Genomic DNA, 12,909 nt, shown 5'->3' with positions numbered 1-12,909 from the left:
ACAGCCATATCCAGACAAACACTGTGAAACCAACATTCTCCAAATGCAGTATAGCAGCACTTACAATCTGTAGTCAGGTCCGGCACTTGCCCCCTCCTGTTTGTTGCCCTCTTTCCACAGTGTATGTTGTTAAAGGTAAATCCCCAATCCATCAGAGATGCTGTTTGCCAAACAACAGATCTAGTTCCTGCTCACAGTGAATGAAAAGGGCCAACACCACCATGATGATATTGGAGTGTGTTGCCATGCAATTGGCTATGGGAATGTTACCACAGCTGTTCCACATGCAATCAGCTAGGTGAGGGCTGCAATTCGTACAGAGGCCATCAGCTGATCATGAGCATCACTTAAAATACACATGCTGCTGCCTAAGCAAAGCAGGTGTGGGTCTCCACATCCACCAGAGAGGGGGTGGGAGAGGCAGACAGAGGCAAATACATCTCAGGGAGGGGTGGGGAGTAAAACTGAAGTACATTTGTGTCACACACCTACCAGCACAGGGTATCAAACCCCCAACAACTATGTAGTGCTATCACAGTTTTATGCAGTTATTGGACACACCACATGGGTTACCTACTGTGGGGCACTCAGAACATATAGGTGATGGTGAGTGGCATCTGAAACAGGGATACGGTAGCTGTATGGTAAGTGACATACACCTGCTTGTCCGCATGAACAGGTGCCAGTTTCAACATAGCCACACTTTCATAGGGATGCACACACATATACACACTTGGCAGGGCCAGGAGTACAACTCATCAGTAGTGGGATTGCCACAACACATCACTGTGCAGGTATCACATGCACCACACAGGTCATATGGAGGTTGTATGGGCAAAGATTATGAGGAGGTGCCAGACATCAGACAGCATGCTTCAGTATGCCCATGGGGGTTTTAGTGAGTGTGGATGTGGACATATGCACCATACAACACACACAAACACACAAGGTGCCACTATTGACATGCATGGTTGCATGTATGCTCAGGTGTGTGGTGGTCGACTGTGCCAGCAGGCTATACAAGGGTAGGCGATGGGTATACTTTGGCATCAGGCCACATGACAATGGTCTGCATTGTGGCTCAGGGCTGTAGTTTCTGCATTTGCCCACACAGGTGGGTATTGTATCCCCATCCAGTCACCTGGGTGACTATTGTGTGTGGCAAATGCTGTGCATCACTTGCCATGTATGTGTTCCTTAGTCCATGACATGGACGGTGTCTAGGATGTGCACACCTCCCACATGCATGTGCAGTGACATGTGGAACTGTACCTGGGGTGTCTGGCCCATGTTGTGAACACAGATTATCATCAGATGTGCCAGTCTTGCCCACCTGTGGCAGGGACTGGTAATGGGCAGCAGGTTTACCCTGCACCTACATTGATAGCATGCTAACAGCATTCCCTGGTGTCAGTGGCATCTGTCCATAGAGGTCATGTTGTTAGGCATGGTATGTCTGTTGTGGGTCACATGTGATGGCACCACAGATGGTGCAGGTGTCCATTGGGGAACATGGGGAAGGTGCACTGTCTGCATGTACATGCCTACTGGACAGATGGGGAGGATGACATGCCCTCTGTAGCACACTGATATCACTCCATAGTTACTATCAGTGTCCAATATGCAGTGTACTAACCACATATTGGCTGTTGCCTAGGCATGTGTGTGTGTGTGTGTATGAGACATGGGTGAGAGTCTGCTCTGGGTAATACTGGGGTTGCTAACTGTGATTGCCTGGCCTTGATGTCACATGTATGGGAATGGATATGCACCCCAGCCTTGCGGCTATTTCGCAGCTGTTATCTCTGTGCAGTGGACATTGTGATATGTACTAGGGCCACCATATAAGAATTTTGCAAAACCCACCACACATTGGGCCCAGGTGTCACACATGCACATCCACCTCCACCCAGGATATAAGTTACAAACACACACACACCTGTCATGTCTGGGAGTAGAACCCCTACCTAACTAGTTTATTACAGTACAGCACTATACAGTTATAGTACATGCCACAGAAATTACTTGAGTATGTTTTCCCCAAATGCGTATTTCACACTGTATGACATCAGCAGGATTGCCAAAGTAGGCCATTTAAAATGTACTGCGAGTGACTAGCCTAAAATGCATTGCTCCCTACACAGACAGTGAGACACACACAAAACATCCACACACAACATGTGTGGGTAAAGAACCCCTAACAGAGGTCTATATCACACTACAGCATGGAGCTGTTATAGGACGCACCATGGGGATTACTAGATTTCTCATTTCCCAAAGGTGCATTTCACAATGAATGACATCAGCAGGATTACCAAAGTAGGACATTTGAAATGTACTGCGAGTGACTAGCCTATGCTGCATTGCTCTGTACACAGACATTGAAACACACACAAAACATCCAGAATGGCCATGGGTGGAGATGGAACCCTGCCACAGTTCTAAATCACACTCCAGCAGTACCCAGTTACAGGAAGCGCTACAGAGATTACTGGGCTACAACATTCCCAGAGGTGTAGTTCTAGGTGGGTGACATCAGCAGCCTTGCCAATGTTGAGTATATGAATTGTAAGGTGTGTGAGTACCCTAAAAAGCATTGCTCTCTACACAATCAGAGACAAACAGACATGCACACAAACAGTTGCCAAGTCTGGGGTTAAAACACCTACCTAATTACTTTATCACACTACAGCAGTACACAGTTATAGGATGTGCTACGGAGATCACTAGGCAGCAAACTTCCCAGAGTTGTATTTCTAGGTGGGTGACATTAGCAGCCTTGCCAAAGTTGAGTATATGAATTGTAAGGAGTGTGAGTACCCTAAAAAGCATTGCTCTCTTCACAATCAGACACAGACAAACATGAACACAAACACACACACATTTGCCAAGTCTGGGGTTAGAACACCTACCTAACTACTTTATCACACTACAGCAGTACGCAGTTACAAGATGAGCTACAGAGATAATTAGGCAACAGCTTTCCCAGAGGTGTATTTCTAGGTGGGTGACATCAGCAGGCTTGACAAAATTGAGTATATGAATTGTAAGGAGTGTGAGTACCCTAAAGAGCATTGCTGTCTGCACAGTCAGAGACAGACAGACACGCACACACACACAGTTGCCAAGTCTGGGGTTAGAACACCTACCTACTTTATCACACTATAGCAGTACGCAGTTACAGGATGTGCTATGGTGATTACTAGGCAACAACCTTCCCAGAGGTGTATTTCTAGTTGGGTGACATCAGCAGCATTGCCAAAGTTGAGTATATGAATTGTAAGGAGTGTGAGTACCCTAAAAAGCATTGATCTCTACACAGTCAGACACGCACACATACCCACACACACAGTTGTCAACTCTGGGGTTAGAACTCCTACCTAACTAGTTTATCACACTACAGTAGTACACAGTCATAGGATGCGCCATGGAGATTACTAGGCTACAACTCTCCCAAAGGTGTATTTCACATTGGATTACCTCAGCAGGCTTGTCATAGTAGGGCTATGGGGAGGGCAGTGTGTGTGCATGGGCCATAACCCATTGATGTACGGGTTGACACACCACATGCGGGCACACTCAGGTTCATATGTCACAGGTACATGTATACAGCCGCTAGATGACTACTTCCTTGTACAGTCATGTTGCACAGCTGGCACGTGCACCACATAGTCTGTAATGCTGACAGATACTGGTGGCTAGTATCTGCAGTAAGTGACATCTGCACCTCATGTGTTTAGGGCAATTTGGCTGTATGCTGGGTGTGACAGTCCTGGATGGCTCCTTGTCACATTGACCCTCTTCCACACATCTATGTATGTCTACCTTTGGCTTATTATAGTGTGTTGTCCTGACATATATGTCTGCATTCCTAGCCACTGTGTGTGCAAGGTATGAGTGGTGCATACTGACGACTGTCTGCACTAACAATTGCAACTGCCAGATATGTCTGGTCCACTGGTGTTTTGCAGTCATAGCCTTCATGTGTTTCAGTGTGTGAGCATGCCCAGTATGACCTTTCAGTATGCTGTAGACTGACATTGCCTTCATTTCTCTAAGTGTGTGAGCATGCCGAGTATGGCCGTCTGTATTGAATCTGTGTATCATGTCCAGGTAGTTTGTGTGGCAGTGCTGACCTTTGTGTTGTACACCAACAGGTAGCATGCTGTCTCTGCAAGGTATCCATCGATCATTTGGCTTTGACTGTTACTACACTTCTGCATAGCAGGGGGGGGCACACCTGACTGTTTCTACATTTCTACACAGGAGTGGGGGGCACATCTGACTGTTATTACATTACTATACTGGATGGGGGGCACACCTGACTATTTCTACATTTCTACATAGGGTTGGGGGGCACACCTGACAGTTATTACATTACTATGTATGATGGGGGGCACACCTGACTATTTCTACATTTCTACACAGGGGTGGGGGGTGCACACCTGACTGTTATTACATTACTATGTAGGATGGGGGGGTCACACCTGACTATTTCTACATTTCTACACAGGGTTGGGGGGCACACCTGACTGTTATTACATTACTATGTAGGATGTGGGGGGCACACTTGAAACATGTACACATTTGCTATGACCATACTGGTATGTCAGGTACTCCATTTCATTCTGTATTGCTAACTATCATGCTGACTAGAGGCATACCAGTGTACTACAGATCGTGGCTTTGGTTGCCCAACATATTATTGTCTATCTTCCTACCCTTCAGAACTAACATCCCACTGCCTGCCATGCTGTGGTCTGTCTGTGCAGGTCTGGGGGGGGGGGGTTAACCATAGCCATCATTCTTGGGCCATGCCACAGGCTCTGATTGGGTTTGTCTACACCTGTCCTGCTGACTGAGACTGTTGTTGGGTATGTGAACCGTCCTGACTGGCATGTGTGGGTCATATGGACACACATGTCACACAGCACATTTCCTGCAGTGGGTTTTGTCACCCTGTGTATTACTGGCTACTATGGTGACTCCAGTATGTGTTGCAGATGTCATGGTGCCACTATGGGTGTCTACTGTCTGCTGCCATAACATTCAGCCACTCAATTCCCTTGCATGCTCACATCCATACCATAGCTACAGGTAACAACACATTCTACTCCAGCTGGCAATTGGTAGGTTGATTGACTTACCTTGAGGGTGTGCCTGACTTGCTGATGGGCTGCCTATGTTGGATGCACATAGTACACTCTCTATACATGGTTGAGCATAGGTAGTGTTATATTTGGCATCCTTTTTACTGTATGTGCGAGTCAGAGAGAGGTGTCATTCCCTGGGTGCCTACTGTGTCAGTGCATGTACTATGCATTGCTTCTTTGCCAAGGCAAGGGCATACTAGGCAGGCATCCTTCTGCCTACTGGGGCAGGTTCAGGCTGTTCCTCCTGTGGGTCGCTCTGTGCCTGTGCAGGCCTTGGTATTGGTGGGGGACTGTGTGGCCCTGCCCTATGCTGTTCCTGCTGCAGCTGTTTCCGCAGGATCATATTGTATAGCATAGCACATACCATAACAATTTGGGTACGTGTAGCTGGTGAATACTGTAAGGCTCCATCGGATGTGTCCAGAAACCAGAACCATGACCTGAGTATCCCACACACATGCTCTATTATATGTCTGGCCTGTGTGCATGCCTCATTATGGCATTGTTTTTCCGGTGTGTGTGCATTTCTGATGGGTATCATCAGCCACGGCTCCAGTGGGTACCCAGCATCCCCCACTAGGTGACCATAGGGGATGTCCGCATTGGCAAATCTCTGGTACAGCTGTATCAGATGCCATATGTGGGAATCGTCATAGCTTCCAGGGCAGCCAGCACACACATTCATTATAATGCCCTGGGCATCACAAACAACCTGGCAGTTGATGGAGGGGATGTCCCTGCAGTTGATGTAGGCCCTACCCTACTCACCGGGTGGTGCTTTGATACAAATGTGCGTGCAGTTTATAGCACCCACTACCCCAGGGTATTCTGCTATTTGGTGGAAGAGATGCATATTGCTGGTCAACACCTCACGGGTGTTGAGGAAATATACATGCTCACTGGCATGTGCTGACATGGCATCTGGGAACTGGTGGAATACTCTGGATGCTGATGCCTGTGAGATCCCCATGATATCCCCAGTTGTGCTTTGGGAGGTACCTGTGGCTAGTATACCTAGGCCTACACATACCTTGGTGTCCACTGGGATGGGTTTCCCTCAGTTAGTTTGGTGTGTCATGTGTGACCGGCACAGCTCAACAATTTGCTGTAGGAGGTCTCTGTCCACCCTATAGCGCTCCACTATCTCCAGCTCATGTAGCCCCTGGTAGGTTACCCTGGGTCTGTACTCTCTTCTCCGTCTCGTCACTGTGGGTTGTTCAGCAGCATTCACATCTTCACCACCCTCAGCCTCTTGCACATGTTGTTCTATGTTGCCTGCTGCAGCCCTTCTCATTTTGGAGGTTTCTTTGTTAAAATTTCCCCGTTTGTATACACTGATGGTGTAGAGTGTGGGAAAAAACAGAGAGGAAGGTGTTTGCTAAGTTTATAGTAGTGTTCTGGGCTGGGTTGGGCTGCTGCCTGTGTAATTGGCTGATTCTGATACATTTCACCTACCAGCTAAGCTAGTTCTCCTTGAATGCCTTCTTACTGCTGTTTTTCCTTCCCATTACCTTCCTGTTTAAGCCCGTGTGCTCGCCGCGCAAACAGAATGCTCATATGTGTACACTGCTACTATTGCTTGGTTTAACTTCTTTTTTCTTCCTGTAAAACCTGGTGCATGGCAGCAAACCCGCTTACACTTTGTAAAGAGTGCTAGGCAGGTTTAGACACACACCCTAGCTTAACTGTGCTACGCTAAGCGCAAACCCAAGCTACAGGACTCCAATCCACTTACAGTTTGCCTGACACACCCACCTATGATATCACCTATCTCCTAGTCTTGGACTCAGCTATTCATACTCTTACACTGTTGGGACCTGCCTTACATGCTGGGGAAAACTGGGATTCACTATCCTTCCCCTCATTTGCATAGGATTGCCTGCTAATGCATAGTTACATGTCTCACACTGAGCCTCTCCACTTAGTAACCACTATTCACTGGCCAGGTTGTCTTCTGCCTGCCATTGACTTGCATGGCAGAATACTGATTTTAGTTAGAATACTTATTTTAGGTTTATTTTATTATTTTCCCCCCGATCCCATTTGCGCGCCGGTGCCCTATGCTTAAACAGCAGAGTTTGGCTTAAAATATAATAAAGGTTAATTTTTTTTTGTATTGTTTGCAATGCCATTGCCCTTATACTTGGCCATTCATTGGCTTCCTCAATGATATGTAGCCTTTATTTGGAGCTGTCATAGCTCTGATTTGGAGTTTCCAGAATGGTACTCGGTTACTAACCGAGTACATTTCCACATATTACGCTAGTCCTGCACACCCTGATTCCTGCTTCTTGGATGGCAAATTTACCTCATTTGCATGGTTTTCACCTGTAAATGGGGTAATTTGCATACGAGGGCTGGGAACGTGCAGCACTAGTGCTAGAGCGCTCGCGCATGTCAACGATCATGTATGTGAATTGCTCAGATGCCATATTGGCAAAATTTCCTCTTACACTAATCATGCACGCTGTGCAAGCTTTTGAGAATCCAGGGGACTTTCTCATGTATTGATTGTGTTTTTTTTACTTCTGGTGTTATTACATTGTTGCATGTTTTAGACTGTCACTTACTGTTCTACAGTTACAGCACTTAAAACTACTGATCTACCACATTGTAACTATTTGTTCTACAGTTACTGCACTTGGAACTCTTTGGTTAGACATTGTGTAGCCATTACTCTACAGTTATTCCACATGGAACTCTTTCGTCGGACACTATGTGGTCATTACTCTACAGTTGCTGCACTTGGAACTATTTGGTTAGACATTGTGTAGCCATTACTCTACAGTTACTGCACTTGGAGTTATTTGGTTAGACTTTGTGTAGCCATTACTCTACAGTCACTGCACTTGGAGCTCTTTGGTTAGACATTGTGTAACCATTACTCTACAGTTATTGCAAGTAGAACTCTTTGGTTGGACACTATGTGGTCATTACTCTACAGTTACTGCACTTGGAACTCTTTGGTTAGACATTGTGTAGCCATTACTCTACAGTTATTGCACATGGAACTCTTTGGTTGGACACTATGTGGTCATTACTCTACAGTTACTGCACTTGGAATTATTTGGTTAGACATTGTGTAACCATTACTCTACAGTTACTGCACTTGGAATTATTAGGTTAGACGTTGTGTAGCCATTACTCTACAGTAACTGCACTTGAAGCTCTTTGGTTAGACATTGTATCGCCATTACTCTACAGTTACTGCACTTGGAACTGTTTGGTTAGACACTGTGTAGGCATTACTCTATAGTTCCTACACATGGAACTCTTTGGTTGGACATTGTGTAACCATTACTCTACAGTTACTGCACTTGGAATTATTAGGTTAGACATTGTGTAGCCATTACTCTACAGTTACTGCACTTGAAGCTCTTTGGTTAGACATTGTATAGCCATTACTCTACAGTTACTGCACTTGGAACTGTTTGGTTAGAAACTGTGTAGCCATTACTCTACAGTTCCTACACATGGAACTCTTTGGTTGGACATTGTGTAACCATTATTCTACAGTTACTGCACTTGGAACTATTTGGTGAGACATTGTATAGCCATTACTCTACAGTTATTGCACATGGAACTCTTTGATTAGACAATATAGGCATTAAACAAATAGATCACATTTAGGAAATGATGCATCTATTTTTTTGCAAAGATCTTTCAACCCCTAAGAAACAAGATGATGCTGCTGACAACTATGGAATTCTGGATGCAAGTATTCAGCAATCTGAGGATCCAGTTTGTTTTGAAGGAAACAAAAAAAAAGAAATAAAGGAAGAAGTTCACAACAAATAACAAGGAAGAAAAATAAATTGATTAAGGACTGTAAAGGAAATAGAATACGTAGTAAAAAGAACACTGTTTTGTTATGTAACACACAGGTTACAGGAAATGAGGTTATTTTTATATTAGAAAACCTTCAGTCTACAGAAAAAGGCATCATCTTTACAACAGTGAAGGTAGAAAAATGAGGCAAGGGGCAGGTGAAAAGGAAGAAATCAAAACTGAACATGGAAGGATTGAAGAACATTACTGCAAGAAAAAAGAGGAAAAAGACAGATGCTGACTACATGACTCAAGCTGTGGATTTACAATACCAGCTGGATGAGAATTTAATACACAATGCAAACAGTGGGATTAATAAGACTAATAGTGATAAAGATCTATCCTTCATAACAATTGATAGGGCAGCTATTATTAGAAGCAGAAGATTCTTCAGAGCTGGCCAACAAAGATATTCTTGTAATTAGAGATTCAGTTATTAGAGGTACTGATACGTATATTTACAGAGATGATAATGAACATCGAATGGTGTTATGCTTCCCAGGAGCAAAAAGTGAAGATGTGAGACAAGCCTTGGAAAGCCTTAATGTAAGGAAGTAAGGATCTGTTTTTATTCATGTTGGTACAAATGATGTCACCAACGAAGATTCTCTGACTGTTAGTCAGGAACTAACAGCCCTCTTAGACAGTATTGCTTCTACTGGTGTTAGGATGTATTTTTCACAAATCACCTAAAGAAAGGATAGTCAGGTCACCGTGAATAAAAATATTTTTTGGGGTAAATACCTACATGAAAAAAATGTCCTGTTTTAAAAAAATGGAACTGTGTAGAGCATCCAAACCTTGTTTTGGGCACACATGTTCAGACAGGATGGTGTGCATTTGTCTAGATCACGGAAGAGAATTTTTGCAGCAGATATTTTGCAATATTTGACAAACACTAGGTAGGATTTTTGCCATGTCAAAAATTTAACAGCTCACAGATTGCAACATTTGATGCCTCTCTGCTGTTTGTTAATGCTAGGATCATTAATAATAAAGTTTTTTTATTAGAAAATGTGTTGCATTCCCACAAGACTGATGTTGCTATTGTTTGTGAACCATGGCTAAACAATGACTGGAAACCAGTTCTATCAGGGTATAAATGTTTTTACTGTAACAGACATTCTAATAAAAATCAGGTGGAGATGTTATGGTAGGGATTCAAGATAGCTATGAGACCTGTGATTATTACATGTTCAGTGGTAATGCCAACACTATAGACTGTGTAACTGTGATAATAAAGACAACCCTGGAACATATAACAATTGTTGGAGTGTATAGACCACCAAAGTCAAATGCAGATGACCTAGAGGAATTCATACTTTTCTTGCATGAAACACAGAAGGGAAGAATAATATTAGGTGGGTACTTAAATTTACCAGAAACAGATTGTAATAATATTGATTCTACAACGTTAGTAACAAAATTATTCACAGCGTATATTCAGGAACAACAATTGCTTCAGATTGTAAAAAAAAATGGCCAGGGGACAGAACATACTAGATGTTGTTCATGTTCCCAACGAAATTACTTTAACTCCAAGTCAAGTTTTACCACCATTGATGTGCAGTGATCATGGGGTTATAAAGGTTAATTTGTTGCTAGTTAACTCTGCCAAACTGAAATCTAAGCCACTGCACAGAAGGTTAATTACAGATTATATGGAAGCAAAACAGTCTCTATGTAAAACTAACTGGAGTGAGGTGTTCAGTGGAAAAACTGCAGATGACTGTGGAAAGTTTTGAAAGAAAAATTGTTTGAGTGCAAAAAAATCCAAAAAAATGTTTAACATCGGGATCTAGGCATACAACATCAGGTGAATATATTTACATACGGACAAGAAATCTGATTAAGGTGAGAGACAAAAAATATAAGAAATGGAAGGGAGGTCGAAGCACAACTTTGAAAAATGAAATAAACAAGCTGGACAAACAGATTAAGCATAATATGAGACAAGATCAAGAAAAATTTGAAGAAAATGTATACAAAGATATTGAGCATAATAGGAAACCTTTTTATGGATACATAAGATGTGGAAGGAGTAAAGGCACACACATTGATAAACTGTGTGGAGATCTTAAAATTTATTCTCAGACACAACAGATTACAGATACATTTACAAAATTTTATGCAAAACATTTCACAAAAGGGGTTTTAAGTTGTCCTAGTGACATCCAGGTAACCCCAGATAATGGAATCAAATTAGATTATATTGAAAAATAACTGTGCAAACTGGATCCAAACAAAGCACAGGGAGGAGACGGAATTAGTAACAATGACCTGAGAACACTTCAGCAAGAACTTACAGTGCCATTATATCTATTATTCATTTGGTCTTATAAATATGGGGAGATTCTTCAAGATTGGAGATATGCACTTATTAAACCTGTTTTTAAGGGAAAGGGGAGTAGAATAAATCCAGTCATATAGACCCTTAAATCTACTTTTATGTTGTGGAAAAATAATGGAGAAGTTAATATTGGATAAGTTATTGTCAGAACTGGATAGGTTTGGACTTGAAACCATATATCAGCAAGCATATGTTGAAAACAGAGCTATTCCCACCTGTAACATGATATTCTATAACAATATAATAACAACTATGAATGAAAAAAGTGTGCTGGGATGTAATTTATATAGAATTAACTTCAGCATTTGACAGGGTCATACACATAACACTGATCAATAAATTAGTACAACTAGGTATTGATGTACTCTTGATAAGATGGATAGCTGTATGGCTTACAAATAGGACAGGCAAAATCCTCGGTTACAGTCAGGGTATCCCACAGGGCTCTTTCCTAGGCCATTACTTGTTCAGATTGTATCTTTCAGATCTAACTTTTTCATCTGAGGTGTTCTACAGCCTATACGCAGACAACCTGAAATTGGGTAAACTGATTACATGTGTTACATATAAGGCACGTCTGCAAAATAACTTGACTAAATTGAACATTTGGGCACAGAAGAATAATATGCTGATAAATACATAAAAAACTAAGCATATGACATTTGGCAGGCATAAATTGAAAGGTGAATATTTAATACAGCACACAATGATTGAAACTGTAGACGCATTTAAGAACCTGGGTATATGGGTAGATTCAGCTATGAGTTTTTTTAATCATATCAATCAATTGGTTAATGATAGTTATAGAACTACTGGTTGTATAAAAAGATTTATAAATTCTAGGAAATCAAAAATAATAAAGTCATTGTTAGTTACATTACACCCAAACTTGAGTATGGAATAACAATATGGAAACTCTATAAGAAAACAAGCATGAATAAACTGGAAAGAGTACAGTGGAAATATACCAAGGGTATCCATGGATGAGAAAATTTAAGTTATTATGAAAGGCTAAAATATATGAACTTGTACAGTGTTTCTTACAGCTATCTAAGAGGAGGTCTTATTAAGGTATATAGGGCATTTAGTGACAACTAACTCTGGGAATGTTTGGAGTTATCAAAAAGTACTAGAGAATCATCAGACAACCTATGTAGGAGATTCTATAGGAATGAGAAATGTACTAATTGGTTCTCTGACAGAGTAGCTAATGCATGGAACAGACTACCAAATTACATAAAGCAAGTACTAGTTTAGATATTTTTAAGAACAGCCTGGATACTTATTATGGGAGCAAGTGTTATGGTATATTGGCAAGCTAGAAGGGCATTAATGCCCGTGCTTGAAATATTTCTATGTATGTATGTATGTATTACTCTACAGTTACCGCACTTGGAACTCTTTGATTAGACATTGTGTAGCCATTATTCTACATTTACTGCACTTGAAGGAACTCTTTGGTTAGACATTGTGTAGCCATTACTCTACAGTTACTGCACTTGGAACTCTTTGGTTAGACATTGTGTAGACATTACTCTACAATTATTGCACTTGGAGCTATTTGGTTGGACACTGTGT

This window comes from Protopterus annectens, chromosome 5.part0 (genome assembly GCF_019279795.1).
Source record: "Protopterus annectens isolate FY-2018-M chromosome 5.part0, PAN1.0, whole genome shotgun sequence".
NCBI classification, from domain to species: Eukaryota; Metazoa; Chordata; order Ceratodontiformes; family Protopteridae; genus Protopterus; species Protopterus annectens.
This window is presented reverse-complemented; position numbering follows the sequence as displayed.